Below are 10,403 nucleotides of genomic sequence, written 5' to 3' on the forward strand. Positions count from 1 at the left end.
TGTGGGGTTCACGAATGGAAGTAAATTTTGCCCAAAGTTTCTGTTTGCGAAGGGAAGCATTGGTGAACGAAAGCATTATTGTAAATCAAAATCAAATGTGGATGAAAGCAAAATAAAAAAAAAAGAAAGAAAGATAAAATGAGGCCATGTTGAATTTTCTTAAGTGCCTTTTGTGTGCCTATTGTCATGGTCATATGGTTTTTGTGCTTTATTTTGTTTATTTATTTTATATGTTGAACCATTCTTGCACCACTGGGATAAATCTTATTAGATCATGATGAATAATCATTGTAGTATGACATTAAATTTAGCATACTAACATACTACAAATATAGTAATCAAAAAGCATTCTATTTACAGAAAAAAAAATGTACTTGTATATCAATGGAACTGAATCTACAAGTAAATCATGTATCTACAGAGAACTCATATTTCATAAAGCCCTAACAACATGATTGAACAAAGTATGGTCTTTTCAATAATTTGATGGCAAAACCAGGCTTCCACATGATGAAGAATGAAACTAAAGTCACATCTCTCACTAGTTGTAAAACTTGGCCCCAAAATTATTTAAAGTCTAAAATGTGAGTCCTAAAACTATGAAACTACAAAATGAAAATACAGCAAAAGCAGCTCAAGGCATTGAAATGGGAAAAAATGGGGGGGTAATACCTAAAAAAGCATAGGAAATAAATGTAAAAATGGGCACATGAATTTTTATCATTCTAAGAAAGTTTGGCACAGCAAAGAAACAACAAAGTAAAAAAAAAAAAAAGTCAGCAGTAGAGAAAACCTTTGCAAACTATACATCGGAAAAAGTGTTCATATCCAGAATATGTAAGCAATTTAAGAGCTCAATAGAAAAGTAACACAAATAACATTCCTCAAAAGAAGGCATACAGATGGCCAAAGATTATGTGAAAAGAAAAAAATTGAAATCACTAATAATTAAGAAAGTACAAATCAAAACCTCAATGAGATATTACCTCACTCAAATAAGAAAACTATTAATATGAAAACAAAATATAACAAGCTCTCCCAAGGATACAGAGAAAAAAAAAACCTTACTCACTGTTATTTGGAATATTAATTACATCTATTATGAAAATCAGTATGCAGAGATCTTTGATGGGAGGTAACACAATCACAGAGGGATTCCTAGGATGCTTAATGTAGCATTTTCATCTGAATGGAATGAAAGCCATAGAAAGATTTAGGACAAAAGATGTTTTAAAGGAAATCACTATTTTGAGAAAGTACACCAACAAGGGAAAAATTGGAGGGACTATTTATATGATTTTGGCTGTAAACATGATGAAGTGATTGAATTTGGATATATTTTTTCAAATGTTTATGAATTTATTTCAAAGCATATTAATAAATTATGGGCATAAAATTTGAATTACTGAATTCAAGTATAATTCAATTTAACAATAGAATTGGCAAAACAGTTTTTCCTTTATGTGAGACAGCTCTAATCCCATTGGATACTTTTTAGGTTAATGTGGGTATTAGAAGAGCGTGTCGGCGGTAACTAGAAAGGGTAAACACGTGAAGTTATTAGACTTAAACCCTATTATATTTTCTCTAGTTTGAAGAGGATGAGTAATTGATATAAGAAAAGTAGTGAGTTTATCCCAAGCAGGACATTAATGCAGAAAACTAAGAAAACAAATTCAGTGGGAAGAAAATTTAATAGAGGAGAGTTCTGCAAGTCTGTATTTTCATTTCATTATTGTCCCATATTCTAAAAATGCTTTCTGTTTGTTAATGGATGCCATGCACTTCATTCTAAGGTGGAATGCAAGGATAACTCTTTTTTCCAAATTCCAAATATATAACGTTATTATTTATAATGATGATAAATTTCTAAAGCAAATTGTAAGAGGTAAACAGGGACTTAATTTTGATAAGGCAGCATAAAAAATAACAGAAATGACAATTTTACAAACAGATAAGTTTAAATTTCATCATTAAATGCATTTAAACATCTATTAATCTCAAATTTGTATTTAGGCCACAATAAATTGTTTAAACTTGTGTTCATACTCGAGTATACAATACTAGTATCTTGCCATGCCTATCACATATTGAGTAAACAAAATTAACAGATCTAACAGTTTTCTTCTTAGTTTTGTTTTGTTTTTGTGGTGCCAGAGATCAAACTCAGGACCTTGTCGCAATGCCACTGAGCTGCATCCCTAGCCAAGTTTTCTTATTATTACCAAGAAGAACCTAAGAAACTGTACTTGCTAATCTTATGGTGCTTTTCAGTTAGTCTCTCTCTCTCTCTCTGTCTCTCTCATTCTTTCTCTCTTTCTTTCTGTCTTGTATATAAGCAAAACTTGAAGTTTTTATTTCTAGTAATTTTCTGTTATCTGCCAACTGGTATTGATATAAGGGCTAAATGGTAGAGTCTTAAACTATTTCAGCTCATTAAGCATTTATATGATCAAAATTATTCTTGTTATTAAGTCTTTTATTAAAAAAACAGCCTTCCTGAATTTTATGTATCCTGAAACAGTGTTGTTGTATACAACTATATTTAACAATGGTACTATATTTCAGTTGAGTTATAGACAGATGTATAGTATATAAACATATTTATATATTTATAGAGAATAAATATGTGTATGTCTAAATACCAGATGAATATGTCAGTTGTTCTTTAAAAAGGTCTCTTTTTTTCAAACAGTTGAATTTTTAGTATTTATAATTAAAATAAACTCATAACCATGTGTATATTTCAAAATTTAGGGTTCTCATTTTACACATTATATTTTGCTGCACAGCTCTGGAAGATGGAAGAATATATTCATGGCTAATTTCATACTTGTCTTAGGCATAATGGAGACATTAATTAATTTCTTTTTTCCTCAATAAAAATCTATCATGTCAAGTTGTTTTGTTATTTTTTTATATTATAATAGATTTTGAAATGCAAAAATAAAATGTCTACTGTAAGAATTCTAATTAAGTTTTGATTATGTCATCTATTACAGTAAGGCCCTAAGAACAAAATGTTAAGCAATATTTCCAAAATGCCATTGTTAGTATTAATTTTTGACTAACTATTCTTTTTTTTTTTTTTTGCTTAAATTCTTTTAATGGTACATTTTGGGTATACAATATGTTTACATTTATCATTTAGTGCTTGTACCTGTACATGATGTATCTTGGTTCTTATTTTTTCCTCATTCCCTGTGCACCCTTCACCCCTCCACCCTTCCCTATTTACATAATTTGTTTCCTTTTTTTTTCTTTTCTCATAATTGTTCCTTTCCATTCTTGAATTGACTATTCTTCAAGAATAGCTTCTAGTATTTTGAAAAGACTTTCTCAAGGGAGAATAATGCAATACTTCAAAGAAAACTGAACATTCTACTTCAGCAAACACATCTAGACAAATTTAATGCTATGTATGAAGAAAAAATTGCAATTGCTGATTGAAGTGGACATTAAATTCTGTCCAACTTTTCTGTATTTAAATTAAACTTTGGTAAAATTTATCATTCTTGCTTTTTACAAATGAATTACTAACAAAATTGCAAGGGGAAAATGATAATCTCAAGCTTTTACTTACGATCCCTTCTGATATATTTTATTTTAGAGATCCAAAAAAGCTAAATAATGTGTGCCATTTTACAAAGTGTGAGCAGGAAGAAAGCTGTATACATTAAAATGATTATATTTTCACAAATTGCTAACTTTTTTCTCAGCAATATGCTGTAAGGGCCCAAGATAATACCAGCATGTCAGTGCTGCAAGAAAGGTAAGCATTTTTCATGATTGTTATTGCTCCTTCATTAAGTGTCTGAGTCAATTGTTTGTATCTAGTTATTTACTGCTGTTAACAAAGTTTGATGGCATTTGAAACAAAGCAGAAACATGTAGCAGCAAAACATTAAAAATATCCAAACATTTTGTTGGATCTGAAAATATTTAAAGTAACACTTTTCCCTATTTTTACAAAACCACCTAAAACTTAAGGAAAAATAAACATACATTTGCTCTGATATATCTTATGTCCTCTCTTTCTTTATTTTTCTTTAACCATGAAAGAAATTGTTGAGTTTTCTGGGTCAGTTTCATTGCATAATTTAATGATTTACTCATATATTTATTATACTTAAAGTTTATAAGAATAATTCCTTGGTCTAATGTAATAATCTAAATGGATTTATGCCATTCCACCTTTAGAGCCATAACAGTATATTCAAATTATTGTTAATTGGTTATGCACTATGAAAAATATTTTTAAAAATTTAGAATGTGTGGATTGCACCCTAGATATTTACTTGACCAACTTTAAATATGATGACGTTAGCACAAGTTTATAAATATCAAACTAAAAATTTTATTCCTTTTGATGTATTCTTGAAAAACTATTTAAACAATATGCTCTTCCATAGTATACAATGTGATGAATAATTCTGATTTGTTTAAAATTGTCTCCATTGATTGGAAGAAATATTAGGATACTCGGCTTTTTTTTCTTTTATTTCAAGTCACATCACTTTTGGACATTATACATGACATCATCACTACGAAAACTATGAATTGCTGAGTTGACTAGTGAATTTTTTAAGAAAAATTCAAAATCAATTGAATTGCATGCTTCAAGATTTTAAATTTATTGAGTTTTATATTACTACATATTTCTGAGTTTCTTTAATGATACAAGGCTAAAGGACATAAATACTGTAAACAAATAAATACATAGCTAATGTAAGAAAACATACAGAAAAAGTATTATCCTATTTGTTTTTTTATTGCAATTTCATTAATAACACAAATGGTTAATGGACAAGTATCGCTAACCTGACTGACTTAACTATCCTGTGGAAAAAATATTTTCTATATTACCCAACTTATCAATGATTTTTCACATAGTGGTTAAAAATTTCATCTTGGACCCCTTGCTTATACAATGAATAATTTTAATTTATTCAATTGGCCATTATACCGTTTTAAAAGTTAAAAACTCTACTAAAACAATATAACTTTTCTTTAACTTTTAAAGCACTTGTACAAGTTGCTTATGGAGATTAGAAGCAGAGAGCTGACAAACAAATATGAGATGGTAACATGAAACAAAAATATCTATGAGAATGTCCATCATTAATGTTTTATCATTGGGCAGTCTCTCATATTGATGTATTAAAAAACATTTCCAACAGTAAAGTAAAAATTTCCTTGTTCATTTTAATTTCTTTTAATGTGGACAAGTAAGTTCACATTAATAATAAATCTTATAATCCATGTAAAACATCATGACAATGTATGCTATGTAACAAATACTATATTGAAGAGTAAATCAAATAGCAAATGACCTGACAATTTGGGAAATGCTTCTGAATCCTCTGTTTTTCTGCTTTATTGATCTGGGCTCAAGTACATATTTCTGGAAATAAAAAAAAATCTTACAGTATTTCCATAATGATGATAATTAACTTTTCCACCTTGAAGAAAAGTAGCCCATGCAGCCCAGGCCAATTACATAGAAATGGGCAGCCCCTATGACAGCAGTCCTCAGGTCTGTCTCACATCATCACCCTGAAGGTGGTTATCTCCACTGTAGCACTGGCCCAGCCTCCTCTACAGAGGGTTGGGAGTAGACACTGTTGTGCAGGAGACAGTCTTGTTGCTTTCATTTCCATAGCATGATTTTTTTTACAATGGCATTTCAGTGCATCAGTCACCTATGCCACTGCACATTCTGATCAAATGACATGCAAGAGAATCAGCAGATCATCACCCTGACTCCATGTTAGCAAAAGGTTTGGCCTGGCATGAACTCTGCACAATCAGTTGAGAGAAATCTATTTGTGGCATATTTTGTGAAGGAGGGCCCAAGATTGGCCATTTTTCTTGTTGTACACTTTTTCTTATTTTCTCATCCATGATTTCAACTTCTGTGCTATCCTTCAGTGCCTCTGAGATGAGATTAAGGTTTGTGGTGAGATTCTGAACATTGTGAAAACCAACAACCAGGAAAATAGGCAAGAAACCTTGTCCATCCACCTTTCTCTGAAGAAAGTAGTCTCATTCCAAATTTTATTTTATTTTTTGCCTGAAATATTTCATTCTTGTGCTCATTCTTTTTTTAATTAATTTTATTCGTACATTTTAAGTATACAATGTAATGACATTCATCATTGGAATTTTGTACCTTTACATAATATATCTTGGTTCTTATTTTTTCCCCTTCCCCTCCCCTCCCTTATACCCATCCACCCCTCCCTATTCACAAAGACTACTTCCATTTCTTCCTTTTCTCATATTAATTTCTCTGGTGTGAGAAACGGAAAGTGTAAATAAGGATCAAAAGTCATTATAGATAATGTGAAATAGGAAGAAAAGGTCCAAAGGGGAAGGGGGAGTAAGAGGGGTGGAAAAAGAAGGGAACCATTCCAAATTTTCTATACTAAAGTAGTGCTGTTTCATTCTTTAAGCAATGATACAACTGTACATGATACACCTCCACATGATACACCTGTACAACTGTGCCATCTTCACAGTCATACATCATCCTCATATTAAATTCAGTTTGAAATAGCCGATCAGTTTTTTCTCTATGTTCTTCAAATCCACACTCCTTACTTGTCCACATTATTATCCTCTGGAAACCAAACAAGCAAGAAGTGTTTACTCCCTGACAACAAGGTGTGTTTGGCCCCTAGAGAGCAGAAACAGAAGAGGAAGCCAAAAGGCTGGAGGAACCTGAGGCTAGGATATTCATTCCTTCATGCTAGCCTGGCTGAAAACACTGTCTTCTTTTAGTTCCCAAATAAGATCAACAAATACTTTGAATGGAAAGTGGCCAATGAAACTTCTGAACTATAAACAATGGCTTATAGGAAAGATAAGATTAAGAGAAGGATCCTCCTTTATTTTCTGTGTAATCACAAGTTAGTCACCAGTAAATTAAGAGAAGGCTTGGAAGGAGAACACCTGTCAGGCCAGGTTTGACAGAGCTATGTAAAAAAAAAAATGGATTTTTGTTATGTGAAATAGATAAAAATAGATGGTTTGATCTCTAGCAAAGGAAAATATTGTGCTCTAAATAAGAGAAAACAAAGGAATTATATAAGGGTAGATTGATGAAAAGAGAACGTGTACTCTTCATTATCAAGGAAGAACCCGACTGAAATATTTAGAGAATTCTAATGCCAAAAAATGGTCAGCTTGATCTGAAAATGCCTCCATTAAATAAGACATAAAACTATTGTGTCTTTTTTTTTCTTTACCTTTTCAGGGGGTTGCAAATGCTTACTGAGTCAAACTAATATATATCTTACAATATCTATTTTTTTAAAATGGTTATAATGGTAAAATAAAGAATGCCTCTGGAGAGCATGCAGCCTAGTGGCAAGGGGCTGTAGTGAAGTGGGCTGAATGCTCACTCTACCTCTAACCCTCATTCCTAAGGGCTCAGTTTGTGTGTGCACCAGTGATGAGTAAGTGCACAAGTTGCATGGGAAGTGTCCACAATGATCTGATTGGTTATATTATTTTTTTCTGTATGAAGTGACTAAATGAGCTACAAAGTGTTACTTCATGGGATAAGGACATTTGGCAAGGGCATTGGAGAAATGGTGTGGTGGATCTGTCATGGCCAACAAAGGTCACCAGAGATGAGGAGGGAAATAGCACAATTGAGGGAAAAAATGTTCCTGCTGGGGACTGACTCTGAAGGGGCTGGGTGGACACAAAACTAAACACCCAGCATGTAAATTTGAAGAGGGTTAGGATGCCCTAACCAGATGGTCAGAGGCTTGTTTTATCTTAAAACTATTAAAATGATAAAGACTGAAACACAGCTGTTTCGACATGTTTATAAATAGTTCTAAATTCTGAGTTGTTGTTGTGGACCAGACTATGTGGCTTGGGTCTCCTAGTGTCCAAGGCTGACATAACTGACATAACTTGGTTTAGAAACAGAGAAGCTAATGGAAAACCACAGGCTTCCTGGATGTTCACAGAAAACTCACAAACACAGTGCTTCTAGGCCAAGGTGACATCTGCTAAACACAACACAGAGTGCAGGCATCTGGGTATAGGGAAGGACCTGTTCCCCCATTAACCTGTTTCACATTTACTAGTTATGCATTTACTGCTGCTGCTCCTTACAAAGTACACTACCTTTTTCCCTGAGCTTCTTGCTTGCTAATAAATGTGTGTTCACTGCGGAGAATATTGAGCCTGTCCACTAGAGGTGGGTTCCTCCCAGTCCCTTTGTACCTTAAATATTGTCTCTGTCTTTCTTTATTTCTCATTACCCCCCCTCCCCTTAGAGGTATCTGAGGGTCTGATCAGCCTTTGCCAGGTTCTCTGGAAGAAAATTCAAACAGGTAGAATTCACACAACTATTTGAAGGTGTAATTTTGAAAACTGTATGAAATCCTTTTGGTAGAAGAAATATTACATAGTATTGATGAAAAGAAGCATCTTGTGGTGGAGAGAACACGGATTCCAGGACACCCATGAGCCACTGGAAGTGGGAAAATGCTCTGTATAATTCGCCAAGAAAACTATTCATAAGCTCCTGATGAAGTGGTTAGATGTGATAAGTGTGGTCAAGGGTAACATCCATTGTGTCAGACACCTCATACTGATTCCAGTGTGAGTGATTCAGATGAAAACATAGCTCTGACAATGGTGTGCTTTTGCAAAAGCAACAAAGAGGTGTTGCACTTAGGAAAGGACCAAATGCCAAAGCATTGCAAGTCATGAAACAGACATTACCCTATTAGTGTGGCAGATTGTGAATGGGACGCAGGTCATAAAATCAATATCCAGCAGTGTAACTGCTACTTGAGAGGCTCTGGAGACTGGTTTTTAAAGATGCTACATTGCTGCAAATGTAAGCAGTGGTATCATGAAGGCTGTATGCAATGCTTTCAAAAACCAATTGCTACTGGGAGTGGTGGTGAATGCCTGTGATCCCAGCACTCAGTAGGCTGAGGTGGGATGATTGCCAAGGGTTCCAGGCCAGCCTGGAATACATAGAAATTTCATGAACAGCCTGAAATACACAGTGTGATCATCTCTCAAAAATGATGGTATTTGTAGATAGATTTTATACATTTATTTGCCCTATCTTCAATTCTGTACCAGAATGCTTCAAATGTCTATCACTACAGTGGGTATTTAGAACATACCTATGCCTTTAAAATCTAAGTATTATTCATAAGAAGAAATATTTTGATTCTGAACTCGAGCTTATTATAGCCTACGTTAATGAAAACTGGGATAAACTGGACCCTAGAAAGGTGGCATACAGTAAAATGTAAAAGATATGAGTATGTTCTGAAGATATTAAATGATTACAAGACCATATGTAAGTCTGGGAAAGAAGTAAATAGGAAACATTTGTTTGGATTGTGAATTCAGTTTCTTCCAAATAATAGCTTTAAAAGCAGAGAAAGAACCTGAAGGAACATCCCATGAATTCAAAATTAAAGATAGAAAGGGATCCATACCTATATATGATCCAAGAGTGAGTGCTTCATGTGCCGCAGCTATCACATAATCTGATGTCATCATATTAGAGTTAAACTTTTTAAAAAGTTATACTCAATTCCATGGCCCTACATAGAAAAAAATAAACAATGGAATAGAAAAAAAGGAAAGAAAAAATCTTTAATTTGTCCTCCAGGCCCACATAAAAGAAAAATGATTCTAAAACTTACTGAGACACTTTGGATAAGGAAACAGTTTTTGAAAATCTCATCTTTGATTTATCTTATACTATAAGGATAACTATGGGAACTGCTCACTCATCTAATACCTCAGATATGGATTTCACCAGTAGTGCTTCCAGTAGAAAAGAAACTACCTCACCTAGTATTTCCAGGCATTATGTCATACCTGACTTCAGATAAACTCCCACAGGCAAATCTTAGCCTATTGCAATACCACATTGGCAGAGAAGAAGTGGTCATCTTTCAAGAAGAGCAATCCAGACTCAGAACTCAGAAATTGTAAAAGATAATGAAGACAAAAAAGACGATCAATTTGAGGAACTTAACACAGAAATTCTGAATAACTTAGTAGATCAGGAGTTATAAATCAATCATCTGAAAAGCTCCATTACTAGTTATTTTGGTGCTGCAAGTAGAATAGAATGTGTCTTGTCAGGTAGCACTTGACAGAAAGGTGCAGTATCTTGAGATGGGGAAGGAACAATTGCACTCTGACTATAGAACTGAAAATTATGTTCATTGCAGCACTCATTTTGTGTAGGTCAAAGCACTAAATAAGTCTGGGTTTTACAATCTTTCTTTTTCTTTCTTTTTTTTTTTTTTTTTTTTTTTGGTACCGGGGATCGAACTCGGGTTCTTAGCTTGCGAGGCAGGAGGTAGAACCACTGAGCTAAATCCCCGGCCCTACAATCTTTC

General features: G+C 33.4%; 1 pseudogene; it reads left to right on the plus strand.

Moving 5' to 3' along the window:
- The first annotated feature begins 1,502 nt into the window (after positions 1-1,502).
- On the plus strand, positions 1,503-10,154 carry LOC101726098 (metal-response element-binding transcription factor 2 pseudogene; annotated as a pseudogene).
- Positions 10,155-10,403: the final 249 nt, after the last annotated feature.

The sequence above is a fragment of the Heterocephalus glaber genome, unplaced genomic scaffold, assembly GCF_053883595.1.
Source record: "Heterocephalus glaber isolate CG9 unplaced genomic scaffold, H.glaber_assembly_v1.0 deba00000122, whole genome shotgun sequence".
NCBI lineage: Eukaryota > Metazoa > Chordata > Mammalia > Rodentia > Bathyergidae > Heterocephalus > Heterocephalus glaber.